Source organism: Dendrobates tinctorius, unplaced genomic scaffold, assembly GCF_039654945.1.
Source record: "Dendrobates tinctorius isolate UK_male_01 unplaced genomic scaffold, ASM3965494v1 ptg000120l, whole genome shotgun sequence".
In the NCBI taxonomy this organism is placed as follows: Eukaryota; Metazoa; Chordata; class Amphibia; order Anura; family Dendrobatidae; genus Dendrobates; species Dendrobates tinctorius.
In genome coordinates, this window is record NW_027361788.1 from 32,079,125 (window position 1) to 32,092,829 (window position 13,705).

The following is a 13,705-nucleotide window of genomic DNA, read 5'->3' on the forward strand; positions in this document are numbered from 1 at the left end:
TATCCTATGAGGGGGTTGCCATATATTCTATGGATGGGCTGCATTATACTATATGGGGGGTGGCACTGCATTATATTCTATGGGGGGGTTACATTATATTGTGTGGGGTGGCTGCATCATACTATATGTGGGCTGCATACTGTATTGAGGACTATACGGAATACATTATATGGAGAACTATGGGGTGCATTATGCTATGGGAAGTGAATTGTACTACATGGGTGACTATGGCGGTGCATTATACTATATGGCGAACTATGAGGAGTGTATTATACTATATGGAGGACTGAGCAGTGTATTTTAATATATGGAGGGCTGTGAGGAGTGTATTATACTTTATGGAGGACTATGGGGCAGATTATATTATATGAAGGACTATGGGGTGTAAACTGTAGATGTGCTGCTGATAACATGATCCTGTATGGTGATCTGTTAGGGTGTGTGCACACGTTGCGGATTAGTCTGCGGCGTTTCCTGCAGAGAATCCATATCTCTTGGCAGAAACCGCAGGGTAAAACACGTGCATTTTTCCTGCGGATTCCTAGCATGTGTACAGCGGATTTGATGCAGGTTCTAGTGCGGTTTGGCAGTGTGGATGAGAGAGAGAGATTGATTTGTATGTCCCGGAACGAACACTGCAGCTGCGGTTCCGCAAAAAGTAGTAACATGCTGCGGAAAATAAACCGCAGCATGTGTACGGCGGATTTGGTTTTCCATAGGTTTACATGCTGTAAACCACATGGAAACTGCTGTGGATCCGCAGGACCAAATCCGCTGTGGATCCGCAGCAAAAACCGCAACGTGTGCACACACCCTTAGTGATCCATTAGTGATCGTTTTGTTCCCATCATTCTTTCTCAGACGGTGGAAAGAGGCCGGGAAACAAGTGTTGAGCGACTTCTTCAATTTTGTCGATCACACTCATTTAGCGGCCTGAACTCAGCGCATGTAAATACAACCGAAATGCTTCTGTGATGTGCAATATGTTAGCATTTGGGGCCCCATTTTAAACTTTGCCTAGGGCCCCACTTTGCCTAAAACCGGCCCTGGCTCCCTGCAAAGATTTTCTATTGGGTTCAAGTCTGGAGACTGGCTAGGCCACTCCAGGACCTTGAAATGCTTCTTACAGAGCCACTCCTTAGTTGCCTTGGCAGTGTGTTTCGGGTCATTGTCATGCTGGAAGGCAAAACCCATCTTCAGTGCCTTTACTGAAGGAAGGAGGTTGTTGGCCAAAATCTTGCGATACATAACCCCATCCATCTTCCTTTCAATACAGTGCAGTCGTCCTGCCCCCTTTGCAGAAAAGCACCCACAAAGTATGATGTTTTCCCCACCATGCTTCATGGCTGGGATGGTGTTCTTGGGGTTGTACTCATCCTTCTTCTTCCTTCAAACACGGTGAATGGAGATGATACTAAAAAATGTTCATTTGGTCTTCTGACCACATGACCTTCTCCCGTGCCTCATCTGGATCATCTAGATCAGGGGCCCCCAACCTGTAGCTCGGGAGCCACATGTGGCTCGCGACTGTCTGCCAGCTTGGTGCATTAGGTCCAGGTCTAGCATACAGGTATGAAGAGTACATCTCAAAATGGTGAATTTTGTGAGTAGCCCTGCAGAGAAGAGCAGATCTGGATGCACATATACTGTCTTTGGATTTAAAGATGATTTAGGTATGGTATGCTGGAGGATGGTACTACCTGTTAGGGTATGTGCACACGGTGCGGATTTTGCTGCGGATCCGCAGCATTTCTTGCCCTGCGGGTCCGCAGCAGAATCTGCTGCGTTGTACAGTACCATTTTACTCTATGTAAAATGGATACCGCTGTGCACATGCTGCGGAATTTTCCGTGCGGTTTTGCTGCGGTTTCAAATCCGCAGAAAGAAATGACATGTCACTTCTTTTCTGCGGATTCCGCTGCGGTTTACCATCTCCTCCATTGTAGAGATGATAAACCACAGGGCAAAACCACAGCCTAATCTGCAGGTAAACCACAGGTCTTTTGACCTGAAATTTACCTGCAGATTTTACAAAATCCGCGGGGAGAAATCCGCAGCACCTAAAAACTACGTGTGCACATACCCTTAGAGGAGGTGCTCAAAGCTGGATGTTACAGTGTGTTGGGAGTCCTTGATGAGAGAATACTGAGTGGGGTATTGTGGGAACCCCTGGATCTTAGTGTACTGCTTTGGACTGATTTCTGTGGAAAAGCTCATTATACCTGTAATGGGGGCTTTGGTTGACGGTACTTTGAAGGGGGTGGGAGCTGGATGTGGCTCGTGACCCTCTCTCTAAGCTGAATGTGGCTCTTAAGGTCAGAAAGGTTGGGGGCCACTGATCTAGATGGTCATTGGCGAGCTTCAAACGGGCCTGGACATGTGCTGGCATGAGCAGGGGGGACTTTGCGTGCCCTGCAGAATTGTAATTTTAGTGTGTTACTAACGGTAATGTTTGAGACTGTGGTCCCAGCTCTCTTCAGGTCATTGACTAGGTCCTCCCATGTGGTCCTGGGCTGGGCTGATTCCTGGGCTGCTTACTGACCTTTATCAGAATCATCCTTACCCCACAAGGCGAGATCTTGTTTGGAGCCCCAGACTGAGGAAGATTGACAGTCATCTGGTGTTTCTTCCATTTTCTAATAATTGGGCCAACAGTTGTTGCCTTCTCACCAAGCTGCTTGCCTATTGTCCTGTAGCCCATCCCAGCCTTGTGCAGGGCTACAGTTTTGTCCCTCGTGTACTTAGACAACTCTTTGTTCTTGGCCATGGTGGAGAAATTGTAGTGTGATTGATTGTGTGAACAGGTGTCTTTTATACAATGAGTTCAAGCAGGTGCAATTAGTACAGGTAAAGAGTGCAGAGTAGGAGGATTCTTAAAAAAACTAACAGGTCTGTGAGAGCCAGAATTATTGCTGGATGGTCGGTGATTATGCAATAAAATACAGTTTAATTACAGTATGTAAAAATCATACAATGTGATTTTCTGTTTTTTTTTTGTTTGTAGATTATGTATTTCACAGGTGGACTGTACCTACGATAAAAATTACAGACCTCTCCATTCTTTGTAGGTGGGAAAACTTGCAAAATCGGCAGTGTATCAAATACTTACGCAGTAAATCGTACAGTAAAGGATGTTTTTGCAGTGGGCCAATGGCACAGAATGTAGAGCGTACAGGAGAGGTGATGTGATATTTTATATCTTTCACATGTATAAAGTTATTATGGTGTTCTGATGTTACTTTTAATTTTGGGTCAATAGGATTAGATTGATAAATTGCCTTTATTTTCTTCATATCATATTTATTTTTTTTTACATCATTATCCACCTTTCTGCTATGTTTTTACAAAATACGAGAGTGAACAAGGTCCAGTAGGACTGGAACGTTTTCAGTATTGTTTCTCTTTTTGCCTACCTGATCCAGTCTTAAAGATTGAGGATTTTTTTTTGATAATAAGCTGGACTGAAGTACAATAAAAAGTATCATGTTTATTGCGAAGGCTTAAAAATCCTCATTTTGCCCCATATGAACAAAATTTGTGCTGCCGAGAACGTGCTCCTTATCATTCTGTCTCCATCGCTGCTCATTGTCCCGTGCATACGGGACAGTAAGCGAGCGCTGGATAACTTTAAAATAATTGGATCTCTCATTGGTGACCTGGAACTGACCCGTGATATTTATATTTTTGACTCAATGGGGGTCAGAGCTTTGAGGTATTAGTCACAGGCTAGTTTTGGATGAGCATTTTATGGACACTTGCGCCACTATTCCGCGTGCTTTTCCCATTCCAACTCGACTACTGACTTCTTTGTGGGGTCTATGAAGATGATAGCTCTTGTCCTTGGACCTACACAATTGCCATCGTAATATGCTCATCAAAAGAGTGACTAGTTTACGCTCATTTTATATTGCCTGTTCTCCATAATTTATTATTTTTTTTAATCCTTTTCATTTAGTACTACATTTGATGGTCTTTACCAAGAGAGCATTGCTCAGTTGTTCACAGGATCCTCTGGGGTGTGTCTGTGGGCTGCTCTGCATAATCAACCTGTGAGCCACACCCCCTTTTGAAAGACCATAAAAATTAGCACAAAACATAAAAGACCCTTTATCCCTAGAACTGTATGGCTGATTTAAAAAAAAAAAGAAAAAAAAGCACAATACTCAAGGGAATTAAATAAGTGCAACACCTGGCTACTTTGATCTGGTGACAGGTCCTCTTTAACCCCTTCACGACCAATGACGCCACGCAGGCGTCCTGAAACTGGTGCAAATCTGACCAGTGATGCCTATGTGGCGTCATGACTTTAAAGCCCCCCTGCGGGTCGGGTGACCTAGGTCACTGAAAGGTCACCCGACCCGCAGATACAGGGGGCTTTGTTCTGCACCATAGGGGGCGTGGCTTCGCCCCACGTGACTACGATCGCTCTGATTGGCTGTTAAAAGTGAAACAGAGCGATAGTAATATTTCATCAATGAAAATTGATGAAATATTACAATCCAGCCATGTCCGACGCTGCTGTAGCATCGGACATGGCTGGTGACAGCGATCCGACCCCCCACACCCGTTAACGGGGGCGATCTCGCCCCCGCCACTGAATGACAGCAGCGATGTGCCGCCGCTGTCATCATCTGCCCCACCTCCCGGTACTCACCGAGTGCCGTTATGGCTCCCGGTGTCCCGGACCATGGGCGCCGCCATATTGGAAAATGGCGGGCGCATGTGCAGTGCGCCCGCCGGCTCCAATCTCCATTCATTCGTTTTGATCACTTTCACAGTGATCAAAATAGAATGAAATGTAAATAAACCCCCGTTTATCACCCCCATAGGCAGGATCAACTGATAAAATAAAGAAATTATTTTTATTTTTCCATTAGGGTTAGGGTTGGAAAGAGGGTTAGGGTTGGAATTAGGGTTAGGGTTGGAATTAGGGTTAGGCTTGTGGTTAGGGTTATGGTTTGTGTTGGGATTAGGGTTAGGGGTGTGTTGAGGTTAGGGTTAGGGATGTGTTGGGGTTAGGGCTGTGGTTAGGGTTGGGATTAGGGTTAGGGGTGTGTTGGGGTTAGGGTTAAAGTTAGAATTGTGGGGTTTCCACTGTTTAGGCACATCAGGGGGTCTCCAAACGCGACATGGTGCAACCATTGATTCCAGCCAATTTTGCGTTCAAAAAGTTAAACGGTGCTCCCTCCCTTCCAAGCCCCGACGTGTGCCCAAACAGTGGTTTACCCCAACATATGGGGTATCAGTGTACTCAGGAAAAATTGCACATCAACTTTGGGGGTCTAATTTCTCCTGGTACCCTTGTGAAAATAAAATTTGGGGGCTAAAAAAATATTTTTGTGGAAAAATTTTTATTTTTTTTATTTTCACGTCTCTGCGTTATAAACTTCTGTGAAGCCCAAGGGGTTCAAAGTGCTCACCAGACGTCTAGATAAGTTCCTTGGGAGGTCTAGTTTCCAAAATGGGGTCACTTGTGGGGGGTTTCTTTTGTTTAGGCACATCAGGGGCTCTGCAAACGTAACGACGACTGCAGACCATTCCATCAAAGTCTGCATTTCAAAACGTCACTACTTCCATTCCGAGCCCTTATGTGTGCCCAAACAATGGTTCCCCCCTTATATGGGGTACCAGCGTACTCAGGACAAACTGTACAACAACTTTTGGGGTCCAATATATCCTGCTACCCCTGTGAAAATAAAAAAATGCTGGCTGAAAATCTTTTTTTTGAGGAAAAAAAATTATTTTTTATTTTCACGGCTCTGCGTTATAAACTTCTGTGATGCGCTTGGAGGTTCAAGGTGCTCAAAACACATCTAGATAAGTTCATTGGGGGGTCTAGTTTCCAAAATGGGGTCATTTGTGGGGGGGTTCCACAGTTTAGGTACATCAGGGGCTCTGCAAATGTTACATGGTGCCCGCAGACAATTCCATCAAAGTCAGCATTTCATAATGTCACTACTTCCCTTCCGAGCCCCGACGTGTACCCAAACAGTGGTCCCCACCCACATATGGGGTACCAGTGTACTCTGGACAAACTGGACAACAACTTTTGGGGTCCAATTTATCCTGGTACCCTTGTGAAAATAAAAAATTGCGCACTAAAAAATATTTTTTTGAGGAAAAAAAAATATTTTTTATTTTCACGGCTCTGCGTTATAAACTTTTGTGAAGCACTTGGGGGTTCAAAGTGCTCACTATGCATCTAGATAAGTTCCTTAGGGGGTCTAGTTTCCAAAATGGGGTCATTTGTGGGGGTGCTCCAATGTTTAGGCACACAGGGGCTCTCCAAACACGATATGATGTCCGCCAACGATTAGAAGTAATTTGCATTTCAAAAAGTCAAATGGCTCTCCTTCCCTACTGATCCCTGCCATGTCCCCAAACAGTGGTCCCCCCCCCCACATATGGGGTACCAGCGTACTCAGGACAAACTGGACAACAACTTTTGTGGTCCAATTTCTCCTGTTAGCCTTGTGAAAATTAAAAATAGTGTGCTAAAAATAATTTTTGAGGAAAATTTCACTGCTCTGTGTTATAAACGTTTGTGAAGCACTTGGGTGTTCAAAGTTCTCAATACACATCTAGATAAGTTCCTTAGGGGGTCTAGTTTCCAAAACGGGGTCACTTGTGGGGGAGCTCCAATGTTTAGATACACAGGGGCTCTCCAAACACGACATGGTGTCCGATAACGATTGGAGCTAATTTTCCTTTCAAAAAGTCAAATGGTGCTCCTTTCCTTCCGGACCCTGCCGTGCGCTCAGACAGTGGTTTATGACCACATATGAGGTATCGGTGTACTCAGGAGAAATTTTTTAACAAATTTTAGGATCCATTTTATCCTGTTGCCCATGTGAAAATTAAAAAACTGAGGCTAAAAGAAAATTTTTGTGAAAAAAAAAAAAAAAGTACTTTTTTTTTTTTTTTTTACAGATCAATTTGTGAAGTACCTGGGGGTTCAAAGTGATCACTATGCATCTAGATAAGTTCCTTGGGGGGTCTAGTTTCCAAAATGGGGTCACTTGTGGAGGAGCTCCAATGTTTATGCACACAGGGGCTCTCCAAACGTGACATGGCAACCGCTAAATATTCCAGCATGTTTTCCATTCAAAAAGTCAAATGGTGTTCCTTCCCTTCTGAGCCCTACCGTGCGCCCAAACAGTGGTTTATGACCACATATGAGGTATCGGTGTACTCAGGAGAAATTGCCCAACAATTTTTAGGATCCATTTTATCCTGTTGCCCATGTGAAAATGAAAAAATTGATGCTAAATGAAAATTTTTGTTGGAAAAATTAAAATGTCCATTTTTTCTTTCCACGTTGCTTTAGTTCCGGTGAAACACCTGAAGGGTTAATAATCTTCTTGAATGTAGTTTTGAGTAGCTTGAGGGGTGCAGTTTTTAGAATGGTGTCACTTTTGGGTATTTTCTGCCATATAGACCCCTCAAAGTGACTTCAAATGTGAGGTGGTCCCTAAAAAAAATGGTTTTGTAAATTTTATTGTAAAAATGAGAAATCGCTGGTCAACTTTTAACCCTTATAACTTCCTAACGAAAAAATATTTTGTTTCCAAAATTGTGCTGATGTAAAGTAAACATGTTGGAAATGTTATTTAGTAACTATTTTGTGTCACATTACTCTCTGGTTTAACAGAAAAAAAATTTGAAAATTGCAAAATTTTCTAAATTTTTGCCAAATTTCTGATTTTTTCACAAATAAACGCAAAAATTATCGACCTAAATTTACCACTAACATGAAGCCCAATATGTCAGGAAAAAACAATCTCAGAATCGCTAGGATCCGTTGAAGCGTTTCTGAGTTATTACCTCATAAAGGGACACTGGTCAGAATTGCAAAAAATGGCCTGGTCATTAAGGTCAAAATAGGCTTGGTCATGAAGGGGTTAAAGGACCAAAGAAAAATGGCTGCTAGAGATGAACAACAAGCAAATTGATGCGACTCTGACCACAGGGAGAGCTTCACAATCATGGTTGCAACACAAATCATGCTTGGGTGGTTTGTGGTTTCCTTGGTTAAAAAGGGAAAAAAAAGACAATGGATTTTACTTTTTGCTCAAAAGGGAAAGAATATAAACTCCCAGTTGACGGGAATGTGCAAAAAACAAGATACATGGATATTTTATGTGAGCCCTTAATTAGGCCCAAAAGTTACTTGTTAATGAATCAGCTCATAGACAGGGAACTTTGTAAGTGCTTGGACATTCAGTTAACAGTAGTGACTAGGGATGAGCGAACAGCTTTGGATAAGAGCTTATCCAAATAGCTTTAGCGCTTACCGAATAGCTGTATCGGGAACCCAGATACCCGGAGCGCTCCCGATGATCAGTTGTTCGGCGCCGCAGCTGCATGTGTAGCGGCTGTTTCACTGTCACAATACATGTATGGAGAGCCCAACAAACAGGATCTCCATGTACGTGTTGTGGCTGTCACACAGCCGCGACACATGCAGCTGCGATGCCGAACAGCTGATCATCGGGAGCGCTCCAGGTATCTGGGTTCCCGATGCAGCTATTCGGTAAGTGCTATAGCTACTTGGATAAGCTCTTATCGTGTGGGGTAGTGCATTCCAGAGAACTGGCGCAGCACAGAAGAAGTCTTGGAGACAGAGGTGCGAGGTTCGAATTATGGAGGATGTTAGTCTGAGGGCAGTTTCAGAATGGAGAGAACGTGTAGGGCGATATGCAGAGATGAGGGAGGAGATATTGGGTGGTGCAGAACTTTGGAGAGCTTTGTGGGTGAGAGATAAGGCTTTATATTGTATTCTGTAGCGAATGTGTAACCAATGTAATGAATGGCACATGGAGAGTTGCAGTAGTCTAGACAAGAGTGAATAAGAGCAACAGTAAGCGTTTTAGCAGTTTCAAAGGTCAGAAAAGATCGGAGTTTGGAGATATTTTTTAAGATGCAGGTGACCTGAGCGAGTAAGTGATCGGATATGGAGAATAAAGGAAAGTTGAGTGCCAAATATAACCCCAAGACAGCAGGCGTGCTGCTTGGGAGTTATGGCTGAACCCTTTAAGGTAATTTCAATGTTAGGTAGAGTTATGAGGTTTTCATAGAAGAATCTCCGTGTCACTACACAGCTGTCGGGTGACTAGGGGATACTTCCCTGTCTCTAACACTAGGGTGCACCCTAGCTCGCCCTATTCTCTGGGATATTTCTGAAGGTGAAGATTCCTGGGCCTCCACCCTTGCCAGATCTCCTGAGTCAGCCCTCTGTCTGTTCTCTTCCTCCACCCAGGGAAGATGGGCGCTACCATGCACCGTAGTACGCCAACCCGACAAATAAGGCAACACAAACAAGGGTTAACAGAAAACTCCAGGCATACAAAATATTCACTCACATATAACAGAGGAATATATTGGGGCATGGTGGTATGTGAATAAACCAAAATAGAGGATAGAAAACTACCACACTTACAAACCAAGCAGCAGTCACTGATAACTCCTCCAACTCTCGCCATGAAGCAAATGCTGGCTCTGACAAGGATTTGCAACAGAGCCCAGATTTTAAAGGGGAAAGGAGTGGCTAACTGAGCTCAGCTGCGAGCACAGAGATTTCCAACATGGCCGATTAACCCCTGTTCTGCCAGAAGGAACAAACGCCAGTAAAATTAAAAAGTGCTTCTTCTCAGCGCCGAAGTAGGAGCAATCAGACGCTGCGGTCTAATGGCTCCACAACGTTGCGGTAACCCTGTGGCACTCTACTTAAACTATATACCTTAATTTTTCTGTACATCATTCAGAACTCAAATGATCACAGGTTTAAGTACCCTCAGAGGGCTAAAAACTAATGTAAGGGTATGTATGCATGTTGCAGATTTGCTTGTGGAATTTTCTGTGCAGATTCTGCATCTCTTGGCAGAAAACGCAGATAAAAATCCACATGTTTTTGATGCGTTTTTTATGCTGATTTGTATGTGTTTTTGTAAACTAAATGAAGATATATTATTTAATATAAAAAAGAATTGTGATGTCATTTCCTTGTCCAACCTCTCCTTTTACATACTCCATTTAAGAATGTTTACACACACAGATAGATTAGATATGTCTATAGATAGATACATAGAGCTATAGATCTATAGACAGATAGATCTATCTATAGGTCTATCGATCTATAGAGCTGTCTATAGAGCTGTATATCTATAGATCTATCTGTCTATCTATGGATCTATGGACACCGCGTTGGTGTATGAAGGATTCTTCCACACAGTAGCATCTACTGTGACCATATGTAGGGCAATTTTGGCCCACACCTAACTGCCAGATATACAGGCGTTTTTGCACAAGCAACTACGTCCTTACCTCTATATCCAGTCAGACTGACGAAGGTCCATGTGGGACCGAAACGTTTTGTCACACTGAACGGACTGCATTAAAATTACTCCTGGATTCTTTCATTAAGTTGAGTGCCAAGTTATATTTCATTTCACATTGGCCTGGGAACCTACTTGTGCACCACCACAGTAGTGCTACAATATACTTTATATCACAAAAAAATCATACTGGCAGGTGATTTTAATAATATTGCAATCACTCCCACCCCTCAAAAAAAAATACAGTCCGTCTTGCCTTTTTGTTTTTTGTTTACCTTCTACATTTCACCCAACTTGGATTTTTGTCCCATTCTTATGTGCAAATTAATGGTGTAATTGAAAACTACAACTTGTCCCGCAAAAAAGAAAATTGCTTGGTCTTGAAGGGTTTCTAAACTAGAAATCACCCTTTTAAGGCCATTATCTATGATCAATGAACTTAACCATTGCTGTCCACTGACACTGGTTTTATATCCACTCTCAATAAAAATAAGTCATATTTTTAAAATTTTATAAATGATTGAATTTTTTTGTTCCAGGCCCTCGTCCACCTGGCAGAACAACTCCGAGTACAACATGTCACCTTTAAATCATATTTGCCGTTCTTTAATATGCATTATTCAGACCTGCTTATCCCTGGAAAAAAAAAACAGAAAGTCTTCAGACAAGTACTTTATGTACTCTGTGTAAAACGCTCTCCTTCGGATTACTTTAAATGGAGACTCCATTACATGCTGACTCATTAATCTGCATACTGCTGGTGTGTTCCTTCCTTTTAAAAGGCATTTATGTTGTGTTGTGGGCAGCGATGTGCCCGTCTGCTTGCCAAGCGGGTATCTTGTGTATTGAGTAATTGATGATCTATCACATTGTTTTATCTTTTTTTGAGAGCTAAAATATTAAACAGCAGTGAACGTTTGCGTCGGTAAACCAAAGTCTTAAGTTTGTTAGGAGGAAACTTCACTGGCAACTTTTATGCTTTCCTATACAATTATCTCTGGTGCGTCCCTTTTTATTTATTTTTTTTCTTTATTGCTTTGGCCTCTTTTTGGTTTATTTTTGGAGTTTTCATACATTAAATCGTAGTAGAGAAAACACTCCCAAGTAATAATAACCCTTAAGCATGTGGTAGTTTCAGCTTCTTTAACCCCTTCACGACCAATGACGCCACATAGACGTCATGAAAACTGGTGCCAATCTGACCAGTGACGCCTATGTGGCGTCATGACTTTAAAGCCCCCCTGCGGGTCGGGTGACCTAGGTCACTGAAAGGTCACCCGACCCGCAGATACAGGGGGCTTTGTTCTGCACCATAGGGGGCGTGGCTTCGCCCCCACGTGACCACGATTGCTCTGATTGGCTGTTAAAAGTGAAACAGCCAATCAGAGCGATAGTAATATTTCATCAATGAAAATTGATGAAATGTTACAATCCAGCCATGTCCGACGCTGCTGTAGCATCGGACATGGCAGGTGACAGCGATCCGACCCCCCACACCCGTTAACGGGGGCAATCTGCCCCCCGCCGCTGTCATCATCTCCCCCCCGCCTTCCCTCCGCTCCCCCCGGCTTCCGATCGCCCCCCTCCCACACCCCGGTACTCACCGAGTGCCGTTATGGCACCCGGTGTCCCGCGGTCCCGGACCATGGGTGCCGCCATATTGGAAAATGGCGGGTGCATGCGCAGTGCGCTCGCCGGCTGCAATTTCCATTCATTCATTTTGATCACTGTGATAAACTCTCACAGTGACCAAAATAGCATGAAAAGTAAATAAACCCCCCGTTTATCACCCCCATAGGCAGGATCAACTAATAAAATAAAGAAATTATTTTTATTTTTCCATTAGGGTTAGGGTTGGAAAGAGGGTTAGGGTTGGAAAGAGGGTTAGGGTTGGAATTTAGGGTTAGGGTTGGAATAAGGGTTAGAATTAGGGTTAGGGTTGGGGTTAGGGTTGGAATTGGGGTTAGGCTTGTGGTTAGGGTTATGGTTAGGGTTGGGATTAGGGTTAGGGGTGTGTTGGGGTTAGGGTTGGGATTAGGGTTAGGGGTGTGTTGGGGTTAGGGCTGTGGTTAGGGGTGTGTTGGGGTTAGGGTTGAAGTTAGAATTGTGGGGTTTCCACTGTTTAGGCACATCAGGGGGTCTCCAAACGCAACATGGTGCAACCATTGATTCCAGCCAATTTTGCGTTCAAAAAGTTAAACGGTGCTCCCTCCCTTCCAAGCCCCGACGTGTGCCCAAACAGTGGTTTACCCCAACATATGGGGTATCAGCGTACTCAGGAAAAATTGCACAACAACTTTGGGAGTCTAATTTCTCCTGGTACCCTTGTGAAAATAAAAAATTGGGGGCTAAAAAAATATTTTTGTGGAAAAATTTGTATTTTTTATTTTCACGTCTCTGCGTTATAAACTTCTGTGAAGCACTTGGGGGTTCAAAGTGCTCACCAGGCATCTAGATAAGTTCCTTGGGAGGTCTAGTTACCAAAATGGGGTCACTTGTGGGGGGTTTCTATTGTTTAGGCACATCAGGGGCTCTGCAAATGTAACGACGACTGCAGACCATTCCATCAAAGTCTGCATTTCAAAACGTCACTACTTCCATTCCAAGCCCTTACGTGTGCCCAAACAATGGTTCCCCCCATATATGGGGCACCAGCGTACTCAGGTCAAACTGTACAACAACTTTTGGGGTCCAATTTATCCTGCTATCCCTGTGAAAATAAAAAATTGCTGGCTGAAAATCATTTTTTTGAGGAAAAAAAAATATTTTTTATTTTAACGGCTCTGCGTTATAAACTTCTGTGAAGTGCTTGGGGGTTCAAGGTGCTCACCACACATCTAGATAAGTTCCTTAGGGGGTCTAGTCTCCAAAATGGGGTCATTTGTGGGGGAGCTCCAATGTTTAGGCACACAGGGGCTCTCCAAACACGACATGGTGTCCCCTAACGATTAGAAGTAATTTGCATTTCAAAAAATCAAATGGCGCTCCTTCCCTTCTGAGCCCTGCCGTGTGCCCAAACAGTGGTTCCCCCCCACATATGGGGTACCAGCGTACTCAGGACAAACTGAACAACAACTTTTGTGGTCCAATTTCTCCTGTTAGCCTTGTGAAAATTAAAAATAGTGTGCTAAAAATCATTTTTGAGGAAAAAAAATTATTTTTTATTTTCACTGCTCTGTGTTATAAACTTTTGTGAAGCACTTGGGGGTTCAAAGTGCTCACTACACATCTAGATAAGTTCCTTAGGGGGTCTAGTTTCCAAAATGGGGTCACTTGTGGGGGACCTCCAATGTTTAGGTACACAGGGGCTCTCCAAACGCGACATGGTGTCCGATAACGATTGGAGCTAATATTCCATTCAAAAAGTCAAA

General features: G+C 43.4%; 1 protein-coding gene across 4 annotated transcripts in view; it reads left to right on the plus strand.

The window, feature by feature from the left end:
- NACC2 (NACC family member 2) overlaps nucleotides 1–13,705 on the plus strand; it is a 232,831-nt gene that overhangs the window by 17,597 nt on the left and 201,529 nt on the right. Inside the window, exon 3 of one of the 4 annotated variants that reach the window (XM_073541051.1) lies at nucleotides 3,069–3,180. The exons of the other annotated variants lie outside the window; for them this stretch is intronic. The gene's annotated coding sequence lies outside the window, so the exon portion shown is untranslated. The remainder of the gene's footprint in view (nucleotides 1–3,068; nucleotides 3,181–13,705) is intronic. 4 annotated transcript variants of the gene reach the window in all.